This window comes from Miscanthus floridulus, unplaced genomic scaffold (genome assembly GCF_019320115.1).
Source record: "Miscanthus floridulus cultivar M001 unplaced genomic scaffold, ASM1932011v1 fs_236_1_2, whole genome shotgun sequence".
NCBI lineage: Eukaryota > Viridiplantae > Streptophyta > Magnoliopsida > Poales > Poaceae > Miscanthus > Miscanthus floridulus.
In genome coordinates, this window is record NW_027096430.1 from 1,328 (window position 1) to 13,174 (window position 11,847).

At 46.2% G+C, this 11,847-nt stretch overlaps 1 pseudogene; it reads right to left on the bottom strand.

Moving 5' to 3' along the window:
* Positions 1-2,017: 2,017 nt before the first annotated feature.
* On the bottom strand, positions 2,018-5,884 carry LOC136530928 (cytochrome P450 87A3-like; annotated as a pseudogene).
* Between the last annotated feature and the right edge of the window lie 5,963 nt (positions 5,885-11,847).

Genomic DNA, 11,847 nt, shown 5'->3' on the forward strand with positions numbered 1-11,847 from the left:
GACCGCCTGATGAGGATGGGAGGAGGGAAGCAGCACGGCCGGTACTGGATGGCGGACAGCACAGTCGACTCCGCCTCTGTTCCCAACCTCGCCGAGATTCGAGCAAGGAGCACGAGCTCCTCCCTCCCTATACGCTCTCGGCAGCAGAGCTCACAGCAGCAGATGGCGAAACTCCAGGTTAGTACTGTTTTATTCGTCGTTGATTGCTTTTACACATCTACCTTGCCTTTACATTGTTTAAACATTGTGGGTGGAATGTTGCAGGCCGACTTGCGGAGGTTGGAGGCCCAGTAGGCGGCCCAGGCAGAGGCCCATTGGCTAGAGATGGAGGCTGTACAAGCCCAGAGGCGGCCGAGGCGCAGAGGCTGCAGGACATGTTCAACTTCATGGCAAGCCTTCAGGCCTTGCCAGGTGTGGTCGTGCCCCAGTCGTTGCTCGCTCCAGTTGTGGCTCCTCCTCCTCCTGTAGGGACTCCGGTCAGTATATATGGTTGTTTATTCCTTTAGCTTGTGTGGTCCTCCTGTAGATACTCATGAATTCGCTTCTCCTTTGTGCAGCAACAGTCGGCGGGTTCGAACCGGACTCCTCAAGGTGGCCCTTCTCCACAGGCCGGGTGGATAACTGGCCCTCCTCAAGGTGGCAGTTCACACTCCGGGTGGGGAGGCTGGCAGTAGGTACCATTTATTTGTTTCTTTTCATGTTGCATGAACTCGTGTTAGACTTAGCCTTATGTTGGACTACTACTAGAGACATATATATTTTGATGGATATTGTCATGAATGATGCGAATGTATATGATGGATTATGGACAATGGATTTATATGTGATGTATTATGGATGGTGGATGTGTATGTGATGGGTTATGGATGTGTATGTGATGGAATATGGATGTGTATGTGATATATCCTATGCTGTGTGTTGATATATATGTGATTTCTTTGTTTGTGCTGATGGAAAGCAAGAAACAAAAAAATAGCATTTTTCCCTCTTTGCCGAGTGCCGTGACCATGGCACTCGGCAAAGCTGGGAAGCAGAGGCCCAATTTCCCAGCTTTGCCGAGTGCCAGAGCCATGACACTCGGCAAAGATTTTTTTTAAAAAAATAAAAAATTTCTTTGCCAAGTGCAAGAGTATGACACTCGGCAAAGATTTTTTTAAAAAAAAGGAAATTTTTTTTGCCGAGTGCCGCTGAGGTGGCACTCGGTAAAGAGGCCGTTAGAGTTAACGTTGGATTTTTTTTGCCGAGTGCTGAGGTGACACTCGGCAAACGCTTTACCGAGTGCCCGATATGTGGCACTCAGCAAAGAAACCTTTGCCGACGGGTTCTTCGCGACTGCTCTTTGCCGAGTGCGGCACTCGGCAAAGCGTCTGAATCTAGTAGTGAGCACACCATGAAGGATGCCTAACTCAATGAGGACCATCCGAGCTAAATAACCTAAACTGAGTGCCATCCAATTGACCAACCACTAGTTGTCAGTTTTGGACTCAGCTTGGATACCCGGAGCCCATGTAATCGACACTACTAATTGCCCTAGGTGGCGTATGTACCATGTTTTTAGATGGATGCCTTAGCTATTGCACTATATAAAGGTAGTTTAGAGGTGGAAACCACAAACAATAATCATATTAGGGTGGAGCAATGTTGAGTTCTCAGCGATGAGGCCCCATCCTCACTGGCTCAAGCAAACACTAGCATGGAGCAGCTGCCCCATGACATCCACAAAACCCTCTTTAATTGCATTGTCCGACCAGGTTAGGATGTTGTTTGCAATAGACCTATGACATGGGTGTTGTTTTAGTTGTACTCGAGCCAATCAAAGGTTGTGAGTGTGATGTTGGTCATGCTATGAGACTAACCCTAGCAATCCTTACCATCCTCAAGAGATTACGAGTAAGTGACTAAAGGGCTGCGTGAGTCGGGCAGGCTGTTTTCATGCAATCGAATATAAGCTCTATACCATCTTCAATGTCTATCTTGGCCAAACACATCATCCATGACATGTTTGGAGGACTCTATATACACCAAACAACCAAGCTTTTGCATTAAATTGGATATATTACAAGATGCTTAACAATTTGTACTCACATACATAGTCTTACTCGAAAAAATTACACACATACGCCCTCTGTTTGGTAATACAAGTCATTCCGACCGGCTATCATTGTAGTACAACATTGCCAACTACTCTTGAAACATAGTATGCTCGAATAATCTATCGGATCATTTTTTTTAATTTTAAGCCTTTTCTCCTTCCCCTGGTAAATATAAAATATTTGCTAAAATTATTCAAATTTATTAGTCATATGACTACTACTAAAAACATAGTTATTAATATCATGCGTCTAATTTCTTGATAGGGTTTTCTAGAACCATGTTTCAGACTTTTGGAAGAAGCTGGATGTGGAAGCCATCTGGAAATTGCAACCCTGGATAGAATACTATTGTCCCACCGCTGATGGTTTTCCACCTATTTACGAGAACACAATATGGATTTTGTCATACAGTTGATAAGTACTTTTGTATATTGATGAAAATTTAATAGCTCCCCCCCCCCCCCCCTCTCTAAAAGTGAGAGTTTTTTTACCTGTAATTTGTGACCAAGTAATGGAGGAACATAGCCATTTGCATCTTGGAAAAATCAGCACCAGCACATAGCCGCAAACCACCCCCAAAGGCCATAAAGTCCTTAGAGGCACCGACTGGTTCAGGAATATCCTATACATAATGCACACATGTGTGATCTTTGGGCCAGGGATTTATCTGTTGATCTTATTTGAGTTTATTTCACATATATACCTTCCATCTCCATGGATTGAACACTGAGGGGTCCTCGTAAACCTTCATATTCAAGTGCGATGCTAGTGGACAGATCATGATCTTTGATCCTTTTGGAATTGTGTACCCTGAGTGCATAATATGTATAGCATCTTAATGGATGGATTAGAACATCGATTTATATTCTCTTAAATATGTAGTAGGAAATGTAGATAAAATATTTTTTATTGGACATGATGGTGTGTGTGGTGGTGGTGGTGGTGGGTGTGTGTGTGTGGGGGGGGGGGGGGGGGGGGGGGGTGGGGATTATGCATACCATTTATGTGCACATCCTGATCTGCTTTCCTGAACATGACCAGTGCGATGTTTGCCAGCCTTAGAGATTCATGTATAACCTATGCGACATAGAAAGCATATTAGTCCAAGACAACCATTTGAATTCTGCCATGGACAAGATATATTTGTGTGTTTTTCAATTATTTTCTTTTTTTTTACAATTATGTCGGTACATACATGAGATGTGAATTTCATAGACTTGTACTCCTCCCACGTGATATCAGAGTCTAGGATCGACCCTTCTTTCTAGGATTTTTTCATGCTCCTCCTGAAAACATCACACATCCAAATACGAATTCGATGTAAACGTTGGTATGTTCTGATGATACATATTTTCCTTGAGAACTGGACACAATCAAATAATTGTGGGAACAAATTAAATAACTTAATCTACTTACTGTTAGTTCTTGCAAAGCTTTGGGGTTGTCCGTCAAATACTTGAGTATGACGGTCAATACCATCGATGTCGTCTCATGGCTTGCAAAGAGCATCGCGAACAGCAAGTCCAACGCGGTGCTCTCGTCCATTATAGGGTGTGGCTTGTTCAGTTCATCGATCACAAGATCGTAGAAATCCACGGTCTCGCGATCCGCTGCATTCCTACGCTCAACGAGCTGCTGCTTCAGCATCTTCATAACGTTCTTACGCCCTTGCATGCATTTGTAGAAGGTTGTGCCAGGAATGGGAACTGGAAATGAGAGTAGCCCCGAAGTCCAGTCGTGGAAGCATTCCCACAACCTTCCTCCTGATGCTGCATCATCATGGCTGATCAGCTTCTTTGCAGTGACGCCAAATATCATCTGCAGAGTGCAGACTCATAAGCACACACATATATATATATATATATATATATATATATATATAAACACGGCACATGCACTTTAATTTGCTCTGTCAGTTATATTGCGAGAGACCTCGATCGGCTCTGTTGTTATTACTATGGCGAAGAGGAAGCTAATAAAGAACTAACCCTGGAGATGGCCGTCCTGACCTCGACGTCCCGCCTGCCGAGCCATGAGCGCAGCTCGTCATGCGCGCTCCGCTGCACGTCACGCAGCAGCACGGAGCGGATGCTCTGGTGGACCAAAGAGACGGAGAACAAGGGTCCTCATGTGGCGGTGGAGCACGCCGATCTTAGCGGTGATGTTGTCGGCGCCGAAGACGCGCATGAAGGAGGGCGGGTACCAAATCTGGAAGCCGCGCTCCTCCTGCTTCAGGATATGAGCGTTCAGCTCTGCGTCCAGCGACACGATGAGGTCCTCCCCGACTAGGCTCGTCCGGAAGATGGGGCCATACCTGCAAACTCCAAGTCCAAGCATCAACATCGATCCATTACTAGCATGCAATCCCTTTAATTACAACCACGTACGTACGTGATTAGTTATAAATCGCTCAGGATCATGCATCTAACTAGGGGTTGCAAGGAGGTAATCGTCGGCCGAAGACAAATCACAAATATGCAGTCCATCTTTTGCAAAATGCAAATGCAATATGTTTTAGTACGTTTTATTTATCCTACGTCATACTCATATAATATGACTAAGTTTGATCCAAGTTTATGAAAAGATGTACTTGTTCTAAACATGTGACCCCTTTGTACCAAAATAAAGAATTTATTGCGTTAGAAAAAACAATCTCTTCTGGAATATAACAACCTGTTAATTGAGGGGCATCATTTAGATAAATTATTGGCAGGTGTTATTTGTGTTGGTGTAATTGATCCAGATGCATTGTAGTTACTCCCTTTGTTCTTGAATTAAAGCGATTTTCAGATAAAATAAGGAGCCTACTAAAATACCACATTACTTCTCACTCATTAGGAAAGAGTGAGTAGTTCGATTATTGTTTTCCTAGTTTAAAAGAAATTTTTACATGTTATTATTTCCTGCCATGAATTTGAGAGGAAAGTATGGTGTACATAGAATGAAAAGGGTATTTGGTTAATAAAGACAGAGGAGAGAGAGAAGTTGAGGACCTAAAATACTTTATATTTTAGTATAAATTTTGAATCCTCGATTACTTATATTTTAGAACGGAGCGAGTAGTTTCCTTATATTCTTAAATCTGTCCTAAAATCTTTTTACATTTGTGGATGGTGGGACTATAACATTAAATTAGATTCATTTTTATAAAATATAGAGTACTCCGTATGTCTTCAATATCGTAGTGTATTTTATTTGGTATTGTACATATTTGGGGATGGTGGAACTATATAAAAATATAAAATAGAGCATTGAATTAGCCCTGCTGAATAAGATGTGCATGTGCGTCCGAAGAAATCTGTGGCCCCAATGAGCTGTGAGCATGCACGGTCCTTGTTGCCGATGGGTGCAGCGGCGGCGCTCGTCACACTCACACCGTACCGGCCGGTGTTCTAGCTCTGTTGAACAGCCTATATTCTGTATGGAACCATGAAAGCTACCTAGTATATAGACTAAAAAGGAAGCTATTGTGATATATAGAAGAAGGTATATATATACCTCTCCAACCGTTTCTGGAAGAAGGGTGGCAATAGCCCAAGAGTTGAGGACGCTGCCAAGTAGTGGAGCGTCTCCCCGAGGAACGGCAGGCCCCTTGACCCCGGCGGCAGCCTCGTATCATGGCTCGTTCGGCCGCCGTTCCTCCATCTCAAGACCAAAATAGCTCCAACTCCCAGAGCCAAGGTCACGGATACAGCAGCCAAGTAATGCATCGACATTATACTCTACTAAAAGTGTAGCTCATCAAGTAATATGTAAGGGGGGACTCAGCTACCTCTCATCAGCTTTCAATTTGCTTTTTATGTATGCGCGCGGCGATGCCTATATATAGATAGATGTAGCGGATAGCAGGTAGCTTGCAGGAGGAACTAACTAGTGTACATTGTTACGTCACTGCAACCGATCAGGATGGAGCACTAATCATGATCAGAAGCATATTATTCACGTTCAGGACAGGGATGGACCATCAGAAACCCTGTTTTCAGACCCTATCCATCGAGGTCACACTGCAAATCTGCAGCCGAGAGGACAAATGGAGAATAGGGTGGGCAACCCGGCCAATTAGCAGCTTGATTGATCAGGTGAGAGATAGGAGCACAGAGTGAGCGTGGTACTGGTTTGTTTCCTTCCCCAGGCAGCCAACCACGTATGTACCCCTCTTCAAGTCGATCTCTTCCTCTCGGTGGTCTCTGCTCAAGTTAACAATCAGTTAATCATCCTATCCGATTCCGATTGATTGCTTCCACAACAATTCTTCAGTCACCGTGGAAAATAAATTTCTCTTGCTCTAATATATAATAATTCCCCTCCAACCAACCAAGCTTTGAGGGCTTCAGTACTTTGGTCTTCAACTGTGCCACCTCTCTTATATGCACTGTATTATCCACCGGTAAGTTCTTTTCACCGTATCATTTCGTGCACATTGTATTTCGAGAAAATTTCTTATTTGGCCCTGGTTTAAAGTTTTCTTTCTTTCTTGGTCCTGAAACAAAACTTCTTACCTATTTGGCCTCACTCGAAGTTTTGTTTTCCAATCTGGCCTTACCATCATCTCCCGCCTCTAACACCGTTAAGTGGCACATATGTTGTTATGCTGTCTGGGTGACCTTTGGTTTCTATGTTGTTATGCTATCTGGGTGACCTTTGGTTTCTCATAATGTCTTAGGTGCAGTTTGGTCATTTCATGTGCCACTTAACGGTGTTAGAGGCGGGAGATGACGGTAAGGCCAGATTGGAAAACGAAACTTCGAGTGAGGCTAAATAGGTAAGAAGTTTTGTTTCAGGGCCAAGGAAGAAAGACAACTTTAAATCAGGAAAGACAACTTTAAATCAGGGCCAAATAAAAAATTGCCCCTTGTATTTCGAGCCAACTTATTGGATTCCACCATTATGATCCAACACTTCCTGGACACCTTACTAGATTCCACCGTGATCCAACGGGTCTGATCAAGTTATTCAATGAATGCTCTGACGGTGAATCTTAAAGGAATCTTCATCTTTCTTCAATTCTCCGTTTTTAACTCGGATCTTGATTAAACTTTAATGTTGCGTCCCTGAAACATATTATAACATGTCTAACACATCATTCACACACAACACTTTAGTCGGAGACCTGTGTTGTTATCAAAATCACCAAAACTAAAAGGTACGACTATCAACACATGATCCTTACAATTGTTATCCTAAACACTAAACGATAAATAGTCGGTCGCTTAATGTTTAGCCATTATTCAAACAAAAAACCATTTAAACATGCAGAACAACCATTTAAACAGATAAAAGGCCGATTAAATAAAAATAACGTACCGCCTGTAGCATTTAAAAATATGTAAATGGGCTAAACGGTCGTTTAGGCAAACAGGTCCTTACACTCATTCCTATGTTTGCAAACCATATCAATAAAAAATTGTTTCTACCTAATATTGGTACCTTCAACGTGCTTAAGAACAAGGCAATGTTGATGTGCACTTGGAAAGATGCTTGCATGGTCTCTACAACTTACGGGGCATGGATACACCATGCTCATCAAGAACCATCTTAGAAGCAAACGGATCAAAGCCCAACATTATATTCCGTTTACTTGCAGCCCACTGTAGTGTATTGGGAGGGTATGACTCTTCTACCAGAATGTGATTGGGGCTCATGAGTACTTGATGGAAAACTTATTTAATACTCTGAGATGGATCTGACCCCAACTTAATATCACATCAGCAAGGCCTCCAAATCATCATGACGTGTTGCTGTTGTTTCTGTTAGGCGTAATGTCACCATTTATTGGGTCCTAAGCCTTAGCTTGTTCCTTTTTATCTCTTTTTTCTGTCAAATTCTGACCCAATAACAGTTCGAGCCACCCCGCGAAACAATGAAGCGGGACCCAGAGGGGGCACGGCCGAGGGTTCAAGGCTGCCCGAGGCATCTAAAGTGCGAGGGACGTTCACGGGCGGGCACAAGTGGCCGAAGCTGGGTTCTCAGAAGTAGAACCAGCCGCACCATTGAACGATGTCCGAGTACTGACCTAGAGCTGCTCGTGGTGACCCACCAAGAGAGGCAGCGAGCCCCCGAGCGCGGGAGAATGGGCTCGGGAAACAAACGAGTGGGTCGATCGAGAGGCAGAGAACCGCCCTCCAGGGCCCTAGACCAAGGGTCAGCTGACCGAATACTTGGGGTTCTCGCAGACGTACCCGCAATAGCATGGGCGCGGCGCTCTTGGACATCGACGCCAACATCGTCACAGCCCAACCCAATGAGGGAATGACAAACTCCGAGCACGACTCAGGAAAGACGGGTTACTCATGAAGTAATTCCATTACAAGGAACAACCCAAAAAGCTGATTACAATATATGGCGGCAAAAACTATGTGGGAAAGCCACCTATATGGCAGCAAAAGTCCTCGAACAGAGATACCAACCCTCCGACCAAGCTTCCGTGGCACACAGATGGGCGCACCACGCAAACCCCCAGTCAACGGCCATGCAAGGGGAGCCAAAGCCCAGATTTGAACCTAACGGTAGGGATGGCACCCGAGCAAAAGTGGGACCTGACAGGAGAGGTCATGTCCGCACCGGCCTACTCCGCCCCCACAGCGCCGAAACGGTTGGCCCTAGCGCGTCGCCCAAAGACGCGGCCTGGACCGCCATCTCCGTCAGCAAGACAGCAAGGTCTCCGCCCATCTAGCCGACCCCACTAAAAGCCCTAGTAGTAATTGATGAAACCTAGGAGTAACCTTTGATCTGAGTGTGTCAATTAGAAAAGGTGGTCCAATCCAAGTGATTGAGCAAGATGAGGTCCATGGGGATGAAGATGGACATGTGTTGATGATGATCAAGCTCAACTTGGAAAAGAAGAAAGAGAAAAACAAAAACCGAGAAGATCAAGGCAAACATATAAGGTAGGTTTTTGTTTTGCACTCAAGACACCATAGAGGCTGTGAGTGACTTAGGATCGATAGCCGTATTATAAATAGGGGAAAATCTTTGGCTAAACAATTTATCGAGTGCCACTAGGTGACATGATTCTTGCATATGCATTTAGGAACCTAGTATGCTAACTTTGACCCTTGTAAAATGCTTTGAAAAATGCTAACACACGTGCACACAAGTTCTACACTTTGTGGTTAGCAACTTGGAAGCAAGGGTGAAGCAGTTGAGGACTTAGAAAAAGAAAAGGAGATGATTGTCCTTGATTAGACACTGGCCACGGGGTGACCGGACTTACCCCGCCGCGTCCGGTCAGTTCTAGGCAGCGGGGCGCAGCAAAGGTTTGGTACCGGACGCTGGCTCGGCTATGACCGGTGCGTCCGGTCACCATTTGCTCAGTGGCGTGATGGTGCGACCGAACACGTAGGGGCTGCGTCAGGTCGGCTCTGACGTACGCTGACGCCAGCATGTGGAAGAGCGCCGTGAGGATCGGATGCACTGGTGCGTCCAGTCACCCTTGACCTGATGTGTTAGGTCATCATTTTTGCGCTCTAGGAGCTCTCTGTTGTTGACCTGACTCTGGGTGGCTCAGAGTCCAATCAGACACAGAGGCGTGTTCGGTCAGCATCTGACACGGGCGCGGTTTGGCGCCTAACGGTCAGATTTGAAACGCGTGATGTGGCGAGCACTGAGTGGGTCGGGGAAGCAATCGGACTTGGCGATTAGACGCTGGGGTTGTGTCCATTCGGTGCGTCCGGTGCCCCTTCGATAGCCCAACAGCTCTTGGGACTCTATAAATAGGTGGTGGCCAGCTTGGGGCTCACCCTCCTGGCACTTTGACGTACTTGACATCCTTGTGAACCTAAGCAAACACCTCCCACTCATCTCCATCATTGATTCATCATCATAGTGAGATTGGGAGTGATTGCATCTAGTGGCACTTGGGGATCATTATGGCTGCGAATTTCTTGTTTCTTGGTGGTTGCCGTCACCTAGATGGCTTGGAGTAGCGGAGGAGCTTCGGCACGTGTTGGTGATTGTTTGTGGCCAGCTCCGATGTTTGTGAGGGGTCTTGTGCCTTCCCTGGCGGAGAGTCAAAAGGTAACTCTAGTGGATTGCTCGTGTCATTGAGTTACCTCACTTGTGGGTAGGTTCTTGTGGTGTCCAATTGTGTGGATGAGGTTCATGCAACACCTCTTAGCCGCTAAACCACCAAGTGTTGGTCGACACAATGGGGACTAGCGTGCCGGCAAGCACGTGAACCTCGGGAGAAAAATTGGTTGTCTCTTGCCCTTTGGTATTCTCCTAGTGATTGAATTTGCATTCCTCTTGTGATTGGTTCACTCCTCTAGGCGGCGGTATAATCACCCTACTCACTCATTTACATTCCCGCAAACTAGTTATAGCAAGCTCTTTAGTGTAGCTAGAATTGAGTGCTTGCTATGTAGTTTAAGTTCATCTAGTGGAGCTCTTTAGTGTAGCAAGTGTGAGAGCTCTTAGTGAGTAGTGACTTAGCAAATTGTGTGCCTAGTGATCATAGTAACTAGAATTGTTAGATAGGTGGCTTGCAACTGTTGTAGAGCTAGAGCAACTTTGCAATTCGCTATTTGTCATACTAATCAAATTGCTCTAGTGATCTTGTAGATTTTTAAATAGGCTATTCACCCCCCTCTAGTCATATTAGGACCTTTCACCCACGCTCGCGAGAAGGAAGGATTCCTGAGCAACTAACATCGTTGAAGTCCTTCTACTTTAATGGGTGGGTCGGCACGGGGTTGGCCCATGCCACTCTAACAAGGACGAGGGTGATACTGCCCGCCGCCGACCCCGCCCTCGACGGAAGGTTCTGGAAGCCCGGTTGCAGAGGGACCATGATGCACAAGACACGTGAGGGAAGGACAATAGTCCCCCAAGCCATGGACGGCATAGAGCAACTCGCCCTCTCGCACCGCACCCGCACAACTGCTCCTCTCCCTCCACTTCGTCGCCACTCCAACTTCGCTGAAATCTTCCCACTCTCACAGAAGCAACACACCCAGCGTCGAGAAGACTCACTCAGAGGGAACCATCTCACTTCGCCGATCGGGCCATGGTCATGAAGGCTAGATCTGAAGGTGAGACTAGGGGTGGGAGTGCCTTTCGGTTATCCACGACTTAGTGCTATTTATAGCCTAGCGATGGGAACGCCAAGCGATGGCGGCCATCCAATTGGCCGACCATGGTGGGATGGAAAATATCCCCACCGGTCCAGAAGGAGAATCGACATCCCTCTGCCTCCATGGACAAGCGTCAGCTAACAGCATGGGGAGAACCATGTTCCATAAAGCCATGGTGTGACGGGGCGCCCACAACCAGCCACGTCCCACCCTGTGATCTAGGCTGCTATGCAACAAAGTGGCACCATCCACACGCACACTCTAGTGCGGGATTAGAGGAGCTATGCTCCCCTCAAGCCCTCCACATGGGGCCGACGGCCCGAATCTGCGTGTTCAAAATGCCATGGCCTCCCAGCCCTTCGATCGTCTCCATGTGGCAATGCGGTTCACCCCTCGTGGAGCACAAGGCGCCATGCGATGACCGAGGAATATCAAAATACTACACCAAGCGTTAGCCCCTCCACCTGGAATTTCGAGATTTGGCCAACGGGTAGCTCGTGATTGCTCCCAAGCGCAGAGAAAATAAGAGCAAAGGGCCTTGAGCAGTGGGCCAATCGATGGCCACCAAAGCCCAGGGCGTAGAGAGCACTCTTAAACATCACGAAATGTGGCTCGAGCCAAGGAGGCATGTCACAGAGCCCTCAGACAGGCTTGGATCATCGAGCAAAGAATTGGCACTAAGC